The sequence below is a fragment of the Phalacrocorax aristotelis genome, chromosome 2, assembly GCF_949628215.1.
Source record: "Phalacrocorax aristotelis chromosome 2, bGulAri2.1, whole genome shotgun sequence".
Taxonomy (NCBI): Eukaryota; Metazoa; Chordata; class Aves; order Suliformes; family Phalacrocoracidae; genus Phalacrocorax; species Phalacrocorax aristotelis.
The window spans coordinates 46,920,980-46,933,008 of NC_134277.1; the positions used below are offsets into that span (position 1 = coordinate 46,920,980).

At 43.3% G+C, this 12,029-nt stretch overlaps 1 protein-coding gene across 6 annotated transcripts in view; it reads right to left on the reverse strand.

Annotated features, from left to right (window-relative positions):
- Nucleotides 1-12,029, reverse strand: part of ENTPD3 (ectonucleoside triphosphate diphosphohydrolase 3) — a 46,993-nt gene that overhangs the window by 31,760 nt on the left and 3,204 nt on the right. The window contains exons 2-3 of one of the 6 annotated variants that reach the window (XM_075083337.1): nucleotides 1,595-2,113; nucleotides 120-250 (exon numbers count right to left, since the gene is read on the reverse strand). The exons of 4 other annotated variants lie outside the window; for them this stretch is intronic. The gene's annotated coding sequence lies outside the window, so the exon portion shown is untranslated. Of the gene's footprint in view, nucleotides 1-119; nucleotides 1,187-1,594; nucleotides 2,114-12,029 lie in introns of those variants that run through there. One more of the 6 variants, XM_075083338.1, reaches the window with a different exon arrangement.

The window sequence follows — 12,029 nt, forward strand, 5'->3', positions numbered from 1 at the left end:
TAGAGAGAGGAAGGTCAAACATTCAAGCAAAACCACGATGACTCCATTCTGGCCTCTCACAAAAGGGGCTTGCTGCTGTCACCTGGGGAGGGTCAAAAATTAACAAACATTACACCTACCACTCTCATGTCTGCCTGCAGGGGTTGTCCACATTCTACCCATTAATCACCAAAGGTGACAGACTGGAAATTAAGGGACCACTCAAATGAAAAGTGCTCTCTTGAACTGCCAGGATCCTCGGTGAGATATACTGAGACAGACACAAAGGCAGCTTTCAGAAATTAGGCCAGTGGCAGTTCTCTATAGCTGACACAATATGTACGTCTATTGAAGAAACAAGTGGGAATAGAGGAAGTACAGCATGCCCGGGCCAACAAAAAGCATGCTTGTGCTCAGCACGTCAGAGAGGTCACCGAAGAATTGTTCTGTGTGAATATGAGACCTCTGTCCTTCTGCCAAGGACATGGAAACATGTTATTATGAGAAGCAGCTTTCATTAAGCACCTCATATTTCTAAGATAAAAACAACAGAAAATACAGAGCGAATTTGTTGCACTCAGTTATTTCATCCCTTTCCCCTCCTCTTCCAGGTAATACAATCTGATCCCTTTTACCTGGAGACATCCCAATATGCTTTCCAAGTCAGAGGGCAATTTTGCCTAATTCAGAGCTGGGTACATTTGCCCCACAATGAAAGAGAAAATCCAGACATGAAACAAAATATTTTTTAAAGCTTCTGCAGGAGTTATTTGCAGTTATTCCTGTTTTCCAGAGCAAAAGCAGTTGACTTCTAGGAACTGACAGCCCACTAACAAACTTGTCTATTGAGACCATGAGAGATATTTATTCTTTTGAGGTCAAATTCTCTATTGGCTCAACTCCACCAACTTTAACTGAATTCCGCAGTCATAAATCTTACAAAGCTCAACTTCACTGACAAAATTCACTCATTCTTTGCAGAATTTTTTCATACCTTGAAGCTAACATTGTGAACTGATTAGTTCGTGCAACAAATTCATATAACTTTTTGTTTAGTGATAGTTAAGGTTGCTTCAAGATACATTCTCTCCTTCTAAGGCTGGAGATGAGACACAAAGGAAGAGTCTCATGTACTCTTCACTTCACTCATAACATAAATAACATGCTGGGACTCTCCATAATTTGAAAATTTAGTTATCGTCTAGAAATCCGCTTTCGGCAGAGACTTTTAAAAACCTCCTCATCTAAAAGTGTTTTTAAAAATCAGTCTGCTGCTAGAAGATAAAAATTTGGCAATGGAATGACTATTTTTGATCAAAATTTTCATTAAAATAACCCTTCAGTTTATTCAGCACTGAATGACATTAAATCTGTCCACAGACACAATGGTGGAAATGCAAAAATGGGCTCAGTTCAACAGGAGAGACTGCAAATACTCCCCCAGCCCTCCCCTCACAATAGTTTATTGCCTGTTGGTCCCAATGTCATCATGGGAAATGGAAAGTGTGTATGTGAATCCCCACCAGAGGAGGCATGATCTGGGTCTGGGTCTCTCGTGTCATGGAATAAAGCTTTTAACAGACCTTATTATTGGGAAAAAGGATAAAACACCTACCATCTGCTTAGCTTCAAAGGGTGATTTTCCTCTTTCTGTTCCCAAAAAGGACCTTGGCACCCACTTGCAGGAAAATAGGACATGCAGAAGGACAAGCATCCTGAGTGGAACAATGTGCTTCTCCTTGACACCAAATAAGGCTTTTCCCTCCCAGAGACAAACAAGAATTCAGACTTACTCCTCAGTACCTTCTCCTCCACTATCTGTGGCTGACATTTCTGAGGAGGATGTCCTGAATCTGGTTTGGAGGCACTTCTCTGCCTCCGTGCATAATCTAGAGAGCCTTGGGGACTAACTGATGGCTGTGCACTTCAGAAGACAGGTACATGGCAGATTCTCTGCTGGGTCTGGACTTCTACCCTTACACACCGACTGAGCAAGGACAGTAGAGGTTGGTACCACAGTGTGTTCTCTCTGGATACAGGTGGTAAGGAAAGAGCTATGGCAAAACCTCATTTCCTTCCCAGGGCTTGTGTTCTAGACTCTTGGGTTAGACTGCTCTTGCCAGCTAGTCCCCGCCTGAAAAGCAAGATAATGTGGTCTGAGCAAAGAGGAAAACCCACCTATTTTTAAATAAATTAACAAGATTTTGTCTCCTAACAAATACTTGCCTTGCAAGCATTTATTCCCAGAGGCTTTTTCTGAATGCATTAGTTTTATATCTAGATCTTCAATAGAAGACTACCTGCAGCCAGGACAGAGCTGTGCCTCTGTGCACACCTGTGAGACCAGTAATTTCATAGACTTCTGAAAGCAGAAGAGTTTTAAAATGGTAGCCCCATCTCTTCCTGTGCTTAAAATACAGCTAAGCTATCCACAACACTGCCTACATTGTGACTTACCAGGCTGGGGATTGAAACAGGGAAAGAAAAAAGGTTAATGCATTCAAGGCAAGAGATGGGAAGTGCAAACACAGGTAGGATGGCGAGCCAAGCTAAGAAACACAAAGATTTTGCCCCTTTCAAATAGTTTCCTTGCTGGTTTTAGAATGTTATTTAGATTAAGGTGTTGGGGTCAATTTGAAAAAAAAAAATCCTTTATATGCTCCCAACATGAAAATCTGCCATGTTTTGCACTGAACCACTGGTGGACTCCAATTCCCCTGGTGAAATGTGCTCTCAGATGCACTAATACTGAGAAACACAGGGAAAACATCATTGACTTTTGAGTGGAATTTTAAGGGAGGATATGACTGGTCCTGCTTCATGTGCATCTCTCTATATTTCCCACTTACTTGAAGAACATGGGAAATGGGAAACACCCATGCTTTTTGCCCCACTCTGGTTCTCACTCCCTGTGCTCTTTAGATCCCAGTCACCATACCTCTATCTCTACATCCATCTGGCTGGCGCTCGGCAGGGGGGTCCTCCAGTGTGCCAGTTGACTTATGGGGATTTAACTTGCACTCTCACTGCGGTCAGGAAAACAAACTGAGGGAGCCCTTCCCAAGACATATGCCAGCAGGTACTAAGAAGACTGGGAATAATATATGCAAAAGCTCAAAAAAGGAAGCAGATTCTACTTTGCAGTGGTCAACTAGCACAACAGAGGGACTGATACTATTTAAAGATCCAGTTTTTTTAGTCTGCTGGAAAAGCAGGGCAAAGGAATCCACAGAGGGCAAAGAAGAAAAGTTAGAAAACACAACCAGAAGACAGAATGAAGAAAAAAAAGAAATAACTTTCCCTGCAATGACAGGTCTTAATAGAGAATTGCAGCCATTAGCTCTCATGGAGCTCCTAGCAACGCTTCCTGGAAATAAATTCTGCATTGAACTTGTAGGTAAAATTCTCAATTGATATTAAGCAATAGATCTCTCAGCTACTTCAGACCAGCACAGGATCTGCCCCCCCATGGATCATAGATTGATTTTGAGAAATCCCGTGCCCCACCAGGAAAGAGGCAATTTTCCTTTGCATCAGCTGTGGGTTCCACCTAGAATCTTGTGTGCTCCTTGGACTTTGGGGGGGGTACCCACTGCCTGCTGAACTGTCAGAGCACAGCAGCAATGTTCATGTCTAGCAAAGAACATGGTGGATAAGTGGATCAGGCCTCTTTGCCTATGTTTATTTTTGCAATGTCTCAACTGTATTTGTGCGCTCATATCAGTGCTGTGACCTTCTCTTAGCATGAGACCATATTCTGATAGCATCCCAGAACATTTTCCCACAAGCTCTTGGGAGCCTCTCCTAACCTCATGCCAGTGGCACTTTAAAATATCAAAGAAACCTACCTCTTCCAGGAAGAAAAAGGAGATTTAAATCAGAACATGGGCTGTGATGGGAGACAACATTGCATTAGCACAGAGACAGCTACTTAAGGTTTGGCAGCTTCTGATTAATACCAAGCTTAGTCCATCTCCCAAGAAAGATATTTTCCTATTTATTTCAATTGCGTTTCGCTAAGGCCCCCACTGCACATGCTGTGGATTATTTCATAGAATCATAGAACCATAGAATTGGTAAGGTTGGAAAAGACCCTTAAGATCATCAAGTCCAACCGCTAACCTATCACTGCCAAGTCCACCACTAAACCATATCCTCAAGCACCACGTCTACCCTTCTTTTAAATACTTCTGGGGATGGAGACTCCACCACCAGCCTGGGCAGCCTGTTCCAATGCCTGACAACCCTTTTGGTGAAGAAGTTTTTCCTAATATCCAACCTAAACTTCCCCTGGTGCAGCTTGAGGCCATTTCCTCTCATCCTATCACTTGTTACTAGGGAGAACAGACCGACCCCCGCCTCACTACAACCTCCTTTCAGGTAGTTGTAGAGAGCGATAAGGTTTCTCTCATCCTAGGCTCTCAAAAGCACTAAACAAATAGGAATGAAGTTAAAAGGGGAAGAAAGGTCCCAGTTTTGCCCTCTTTTTGCATGGACAGGTTCAATGGGACTTTCAGGGGGTAGATCAACTGCCTGACCTCTTTTATGTCTTTTTTTTACAATTTTGAGATTAGTATCATGATATACTTGCAACATCCCTTCTCTCATGCCTGACTGGGTCAGTAATCATAACTAGTAACCGTTCCATTAAGATGCAGTAAAAATATACAAAAGCTGCGATATCTCTGATCACACATCCCTACTCTTAAAATACTGAAAAGACAAAAATCTTCAGTAGAAATAAAAAGAACCTAAGTTTTCTGTATTGCTGCTGCTCACTGAAATTTCCTTCTGCCACCAGTTCGATGGTAACAGAATTGAGCAGTATGCTCCACAGGAAAAGATAACAAAGAATCAATGTCTAAGCAATTTCAGGATCATCTCTGAAATTGATGTCCAGCTGATTAGTTTATATCATAATGGTTCCTTGGTCCTATTTTAGGCATCTTAGAGAAGAACACTTTGTAACCCAGTTAAAATGCTTCCTCATTGGACAGAAATCAATATCCAACAAGGCAGCAATGACCTTTCTCAAATTTTGTTATGCTTGCTACAGGAGTGCTTAAAATATTAACCCCAGGGAACCTGCTGCAAAACTGAACAGGTTTTAAATAATCCTAGTTAGTTAGTAAAAAGAGCTTCTAACAGTTCATCCAGAGAAGAGAAGATTGCCTATTCCTGGGAAGAGCCTGGGCAGAGAAGATTGTCTGTTCCCGCTTCCTTCCTTCACCCAGATTGACCAGGTCTGGGTGGCTGTGCCTATCTGACTTTGTCTTGAGACAAGGCAACTCTCAACACCTGTGTGTCATGGAGGGAGGCAAGGCAAGCCACTCTTGAGAGCATATTTCCTGTGTATCAGTGCTACATAGTTTGGGGTGGAAGGGATGAGGGAGTTCATTGCTCCGTTGCTTTTAGTTCTCTACAGTCCCTTTCACCTTCACCAACATCTGTTCTTGGAAATACGAGAGAAGAGCTTATATATATCTGATATATATATATGCATACAAATATTTTTAATATATATGTTCTTCATATAGATACATATATTCCTGTGTGTATTGGGTCTCCTCACCTGTGTTTCTGGAGTAGGGCTCATAAGACAGTGTTGCGCTAGATGGCCTGCATGGCACATAGGTTTGAATCTTTGCCATACTGGCTACACATATTATTAATACAGTAACAATAATATTAACACATACAGTCCAAGCTATCCAATTATGGCTCACTCTGATTAATTCTCTAGTTAAAACTGTTATGCACAGACTTTCTGGTATTCTGTCCTTTCTCTGTTGTTAATGCTCACCCTTTCCATGCCCTCCTGGGTCCTAAGGCCAATGGTGCCAGTCTTAAGAGGGAAACTTTAAAGTGAGTCACCAGTGTCCCAAGTCTTCTGTTGGGAGGTGTCTGCTCAATATGTGTGTGTGGGCAGAGGCATCTGTTCCTCCTTGGTTTGGTGTCCACTCAGTGTTACTTTTACACACTCTTGGTTTTTTGTGGTAGTTCATTCTTCCCTTACTGGCCCACAAGTTAGTTATAACTACTTAGCTTCGTTAAACTTTTTCTTAGTTTTGTTAGACTTCTATCACAAATGGCCAAACCATAGCATTGCAGAATCAGCCTTAAGTTATAGCAGAAGATGGTGCGATGGCACCCTGATGCTTTCCTGACTCTTAAGCAATGTTTTGCAGTTAGAGCTGAACAGGTTCACAACCACCCACTAAACTCCTGACAGACTCAGAGGCCTGAGCTGTAAAGTCGGTAGAAAGCCTGCGGCCTGCTGCTAGCAATGGCCACCCCATAGTTACTGTGATTCAGAGGAGTCTCCTTTGATGTCCCTGCCAGGGAGCCCTCCCAAGGCAAGGTAAGCTCTTGACCTTGTGATATAAGGTGTAAGTGTGAATGATATGTACAGTCCATGCAATGTGGTATTGCTTGACATATTTCTTCCTCCCTTATGTCTCCTCCCTTGAAAAGGACAAATGGTAAGAGTCAGAAGCATCATCAGGCAGAACTTGAACATGTAGCCATTTATAATGCAATATGAATGGCTACATGACCACAATGAAGGTTTCTGTGAGAGAAAGTAATCAGCTTGCTAGAAGACCCATATGGCATGGAGTGCAGTCTTGGATAAAGTTCTTTTACACAGCCCCAGAGGTGGGACATACTTAGCAGTAAGTCAAGACACCTTGAGTCATGTCCAGTACTCAAAAGCAGATACCAACAAGCAGCGTATCACACACAGCTCTCTTGGATTAAATCATCCTTGACTTGATTTCATTCTTCATTATACTTGTTTTTCTTAACATTTTGCTGAAGTCCACTCTGCTTCTACATATAACTTTCTGACCTTTACATTAATGACCCTCATCAGGTGGTGTTTTTTCTTAATTCAGAGCAGCTCTAGCTACCTCCATTACACTCTGTAGATCTGCATTCTAACTTACCTATATTCTTATGTTCCTGGGCCTAGAAAACCTTAGTGCAGTTGTGCTCCTCCTTTCCAGGGCCTTGTCCCTAATACTGCAAAACAGTGTGTTCAGCTATTCAGAAATTCCTCACTCTCTTTTCCTAACGCACCTGAGTGGGGCACCAGCTGGCTATCAGATAATTTTCCACTCATAGCAAAAGCCAATATAGGAAAGAAAAATGAAGGCAAACTAGAAGAGAGGGATGTGGTCTAAGTCAGGCATAAACAAATGCACAATGATGTGAAGAATAATGGAAGAAATTATCTGCTTTGTTGATTTAATGGACCAAAAATCATTAATCTGGAATGGTGTTTGCACAGCAAAGTGTTCGCAAGGGGAATGTTTCCCCTCCTTATCCCTCTCTAAAACAGAATGAATGGGGGCACTTTCCTGCAAACACTGCAGGAACAGAAATGGGATTCTCCTGCCCTGATCGGTCAAGAACTCTTTATTTGTAGCAGCAGAAAATCATGAGTGCTGGAGAAAGTATTGCACAAACTAGGACTTATGGGGCTTCACCATCACTCTTGTTTAGCACTGATTGTTTTAAATGATCCGTTCGATTACTGCAATTACTGGTGGGATGGAGAATTAAAAGGATGGTAGGGTTGCTCATTTGAGAGATAAAAGGTACACAGATTCACCTATTTGGTGTTCCAGGACATGCACTGAGAAATTTTGTACTGCTTAAATTAGAAACAGACAGACTCTGGTCTTTTTCCTCAGTTGCAAGGGTGATTAAATTCTGAGCTAATTAGACTGGATAGTAATTACTTTGCTAGTTTTAATGTGCCCTCTAAAAACTGTGTATCATCGTAGTTGTCAGGTTGGTGAGTGCTTATAAAATACTTCTCTTTCTTGCTGTTGGTCATCAGAAAGAGCTCCTGGGTGCTCCAACATTCACATCCATTGCTGCTCAGACCCGCTTCTGTTGGGAGCCAGATGTCCCTGAGCAGCAGAGAAACAATGAACACCAGATGTTCAGGAAAAGAGAAACCCCCAGGAAACCTGAAGAGAAGGAAGTTTGGTGACCAAAGAAAATTATCCTGTTCAGCTGGTGAATCTGGAAACAGCAAGACAAGAATATTGTCTCCACAAGGAGGCAGGTACGAAAAGTCCTGGTGTAAAGTCAGCTAGGGGCTTCAAGCACCTGGCCTATACAACTGCAGGGCTCACGTGGGATTATTTGGGTGCGCCACTGGCCTTCACACCCTGTGCCTGCAGCAGGCATCTGAGCAGGGGAGGACCATGGCTTGCCCCTGTCCTCCTCCTTGCCATATTTGACCCAACTGATGACCACAGGGCTGGGAGGGCTGACGGGGAGGATGCCAGCCACTTCCACTGAGTCACCCTCTTGCTCCTCCGGCAGGGAAGGGAGTGATACTACTTTCATGCTCTCCCCTGCCAATACCCCAGCTTGTACTTCCTCAGCGAGCCATCCCACACTAAACCAGCCTTTCCTCAGGTAACACCACTTTACCTTCAGTGGGAGTTTGAGTGGAAATGGAGTAACATTCCAGATTTGAGCTATAGGTGTGGGAAACAACTTCATCGTCATAAGAGTTTGGTTATAACCACATTTTCATATTAGCAAGCTATTTAAAGCATAAGGAAAAACATCTCCCTTCTGCTCAGCTCTGGTGTCTCAGCCTGTGTTCCAGCGAAGGAGTGTCTGATAAAGACTCAGTATTTTTCCATTAACTAAGATGCTTTAATTAGTGGGGACAGCTAATTTAAATTAGCTCTAGAAATAGGTATAGCCCTCAAGAGAGCAAAGGACAATGACTGCAATTAATTCAGAATAGTTTGAGGGAAAGCTCTGCTTTAGGAAAGGCATTCAACCAGGTAGACCAAGGCATCATTGGATGTACAGCTAGTCACTTAAAATGCATCAGGTTTGGGTTTTTTTTTCTGCAGACAGTGCCTGTTGGTCCTTTCTGGAGTTACAGTCACAGGTTTTTTTCCCTTTGAAATCTTTCCCTGTGATCCCAGCTCGATTTCTGCCTGGACAAAAAAGATACTTTTGACAACCCTGTATTACCTTCATAGAACGTGAGAACTAGAAAGAACATACCGGCTGCGTCTGTCTAGTGATGGCATGCTGCATTTCCCTCAGCCCTGAGACAAACGGGCCATTAGCAGTTCTTTCCATTGCTGCCTTTCTTTCACCACACTAAGGGACCACGCTCTGTGAAAAACAAACACGCTGACGGCACATACCAGGGTTGGCTCACCCAACTTGTTAGTGCATGGAGCAGGGGTGGAAGATGAGATCAGAAGCCTATAAAGGAGCAGGGCTGATGCTACAGAAGATCACCTGGTTCCTGATTCAGAAATGGGCAAAGAGCCTTTCCAAGGAGGCAAGTTGGACTAGAGGTGCAGAAAACAATCAGACATCTTTTCTTTCTCGTTTGCATAAGCACACTTCTATCAACAAAGGAGGGAAACGGGCAAAACAAGGTGCAAATTTTGATCGGCCCTTGTGGTTATTCTAGCAACAGCGTTGCATTTTAAACTCCCTGATGTGTTTATCACTGCAGGAAGAACTTGTTCTGCAGAACAGGTAGGGCCATCTGCAGGTGCAGACAAATCTATAGATTATTGTTCTCTATACTCAAACTTGCCAGTAGGCTGGGCTGTGGAAGGATTTTGATCCTAGATACAAAAAAAGAAAGTGTTCGCTGAAGAGTTAAATGTTCTACCTAACCAAAACCTGCTGGAGTCAGGATAGAGTACTTATCACTGGCACAGATGTGCTGATAACAGCTGCCTCCAAACCCAACAAAGTACAACTATTTTAGAAATCACAGCAACTTCCCACCCTTGTACAAACAGCTGCAGCTGGACATTGTTTGCAAGGGCACAAGATATTTGCTTCTCCCTTGTGCTTCACATCAGATATGAAGCAGGATCCCAAGCCAGCGACTTGGACTTCTTGAGCCCATGCTTCTTTTTTTCCAGGAAATACCACTTTGAGCTTAACAAAACCTGCAGAAACATAGGTTCTGTGGAACACACGTAAAATATAAGACAGCAGATTAAATTAGATTCTGCAGATCAGCGGATCCACTTTCCTCCAGGGAGCACATCAGACCAGGAACAAGAAAATACACTTGCAAAAGTATCCATGGTGTTAACCACCCTACATTCAAATAAGGTGTTGCATTCCCAACTCTCCACCCTGTCAAATGTTGTAAATCCCTATCAGCCCTATATGAGGCACCTCATTCACCACTTGAGGAACCCCAAAGAGCTGGCCAGCGTCAATGCGAGGCTGACATTTTTCAACATATTTTTCAGTTAATCATTTTTCCAGGAAATATGGATTTGTTTGAGGTTTTCTTTGTTGGGTTGGTTTTTTTTTTTTTAGCTCTTGTGTTTTAAAATGGTAATCTGTTGAAAAACCTGATTGCTACTAAATACACCAGGAAGGCCTCTTCAAGCAAACAATTAAAACAATTACAATGGAAGATATTAAAATAAGGCTTCTGCAACGTGATGGGATTGATTTAAGGAGGTTACAGGAAGCTGGAGCCTGCTGTTCTGTGACAAATAATTTCCCTGAGAAAAGCCAGTAAGTGAAACATAATCACATAATGGAATTGGTCTTGAAATATCACTAGCTCCAGGGTTTGGGAATCAGCATCCCCCAGTGACCCTCTATTTAACATCTTTATTAATGATCTAGGAAAATAAAAGGTAAACAGCATAAAAGATAAACCAGTTGACAAGAATGGCCTTCAGCTGAAGCAGAGGCTGGCAATGTCAGGTTTGTTTAGTCCATGGGAAACTCAAATGGAAAGAGCTCTGATTAGAGAACTTCAGCGTGATGTTACAGGCTACATCAAAACCCAAGTCTGATGAGTCATTTAAGGGCAGGATAGAATGGAGGGTTGTGGAATGGGAGAGCAAGGCAAGCAGAAGCAGAGGAAAAACTGAGCTTATTGATGTGATTTAGGGTCATGTGAGAAGTACACATGGTGCCCCCCTGAACCTAAGAGGTCTAGAAGCCCTTTGCTTCTCAGACATCACTGCACTCAAACATCAGCCCAGATCACTAAGAAAAGAAAACCAAGAGTGGAAGTGCAAATTGTGCCTTCCTACCCCCTTCAGCTTGAAAAATGAAAGCAGTTCCAGCACCCCATCACAAGCTGTCCCCTGGGGGCACTGGTAATGCCAGTCAGCCTTCACAGCAACTCTCGTGGTGGCAAGCAGGTAGGAAAGCCTGCTTCTCTCCATGAAAACCGAAGTGTACTTGGGGCCTCAGAGAGTCTGGCAGTAGCTGTGCCTCCAGAAGGGATTGATTGTATTCACAGGTGATCACGAGGACCAGGAAATGCCAGGACCCGGTTCCACAGGACACAGAAAACTATGCCCATAAGATGAGCAAAACCAGGGAAGCTGCTTTGTGGAAACCTTAGGCTTGAATTCCATGGCCAAAAGTGAAGGTGTAACTATTGTGATTAAAGCAACTGCAAAATCTCTGTTCAGTGCTAAGTGATACCATAGGGTGTTCGTCCCTCCCAGAGGGCACATGGGCTGGAGCAAGAACCAACTTTTCCCATGTACAGCAGAATGAGGAGATGGTGAAAGATGCCACAGCCTTCCCAAGTGGCAGCTTTCCACCTACATCCCTCCCTCCCTGCAAAAAAACGCTGCCAGCAAACTGAAACTTAGGGGTGAGCAGTACCCACGGTTTTCCAGCATCAGGGGTTTTTTCACATCCCCCTTACTGGACGGTGAGGAGAGGCTGCCGTCCCAGCTATAGCCTGTAGGAGAATCCGGAGATGGACAAAATGAGTGATGGGTACCTGTTTTAGCTCTTCCTGCACACTACGCCCGGCCTTACAGCCACCCTGTATTCCCCGTGGAGCGAGAGTGGCACCTGGTGGTCACATCCGCCTCGCACTAGCCACAAACTGATCTTTTATTACTATATGGTTTTTTAATACTCGGTACAGTGGAAATGACGGGGGGGGGCACTTTGTATAAGGCAGTCCTGATTAACTACATCAGTGACAACTGCCAGCTGGAATTATTCCTGTAACTCACTATTTTTCGATGCCTCTCATCATGCAA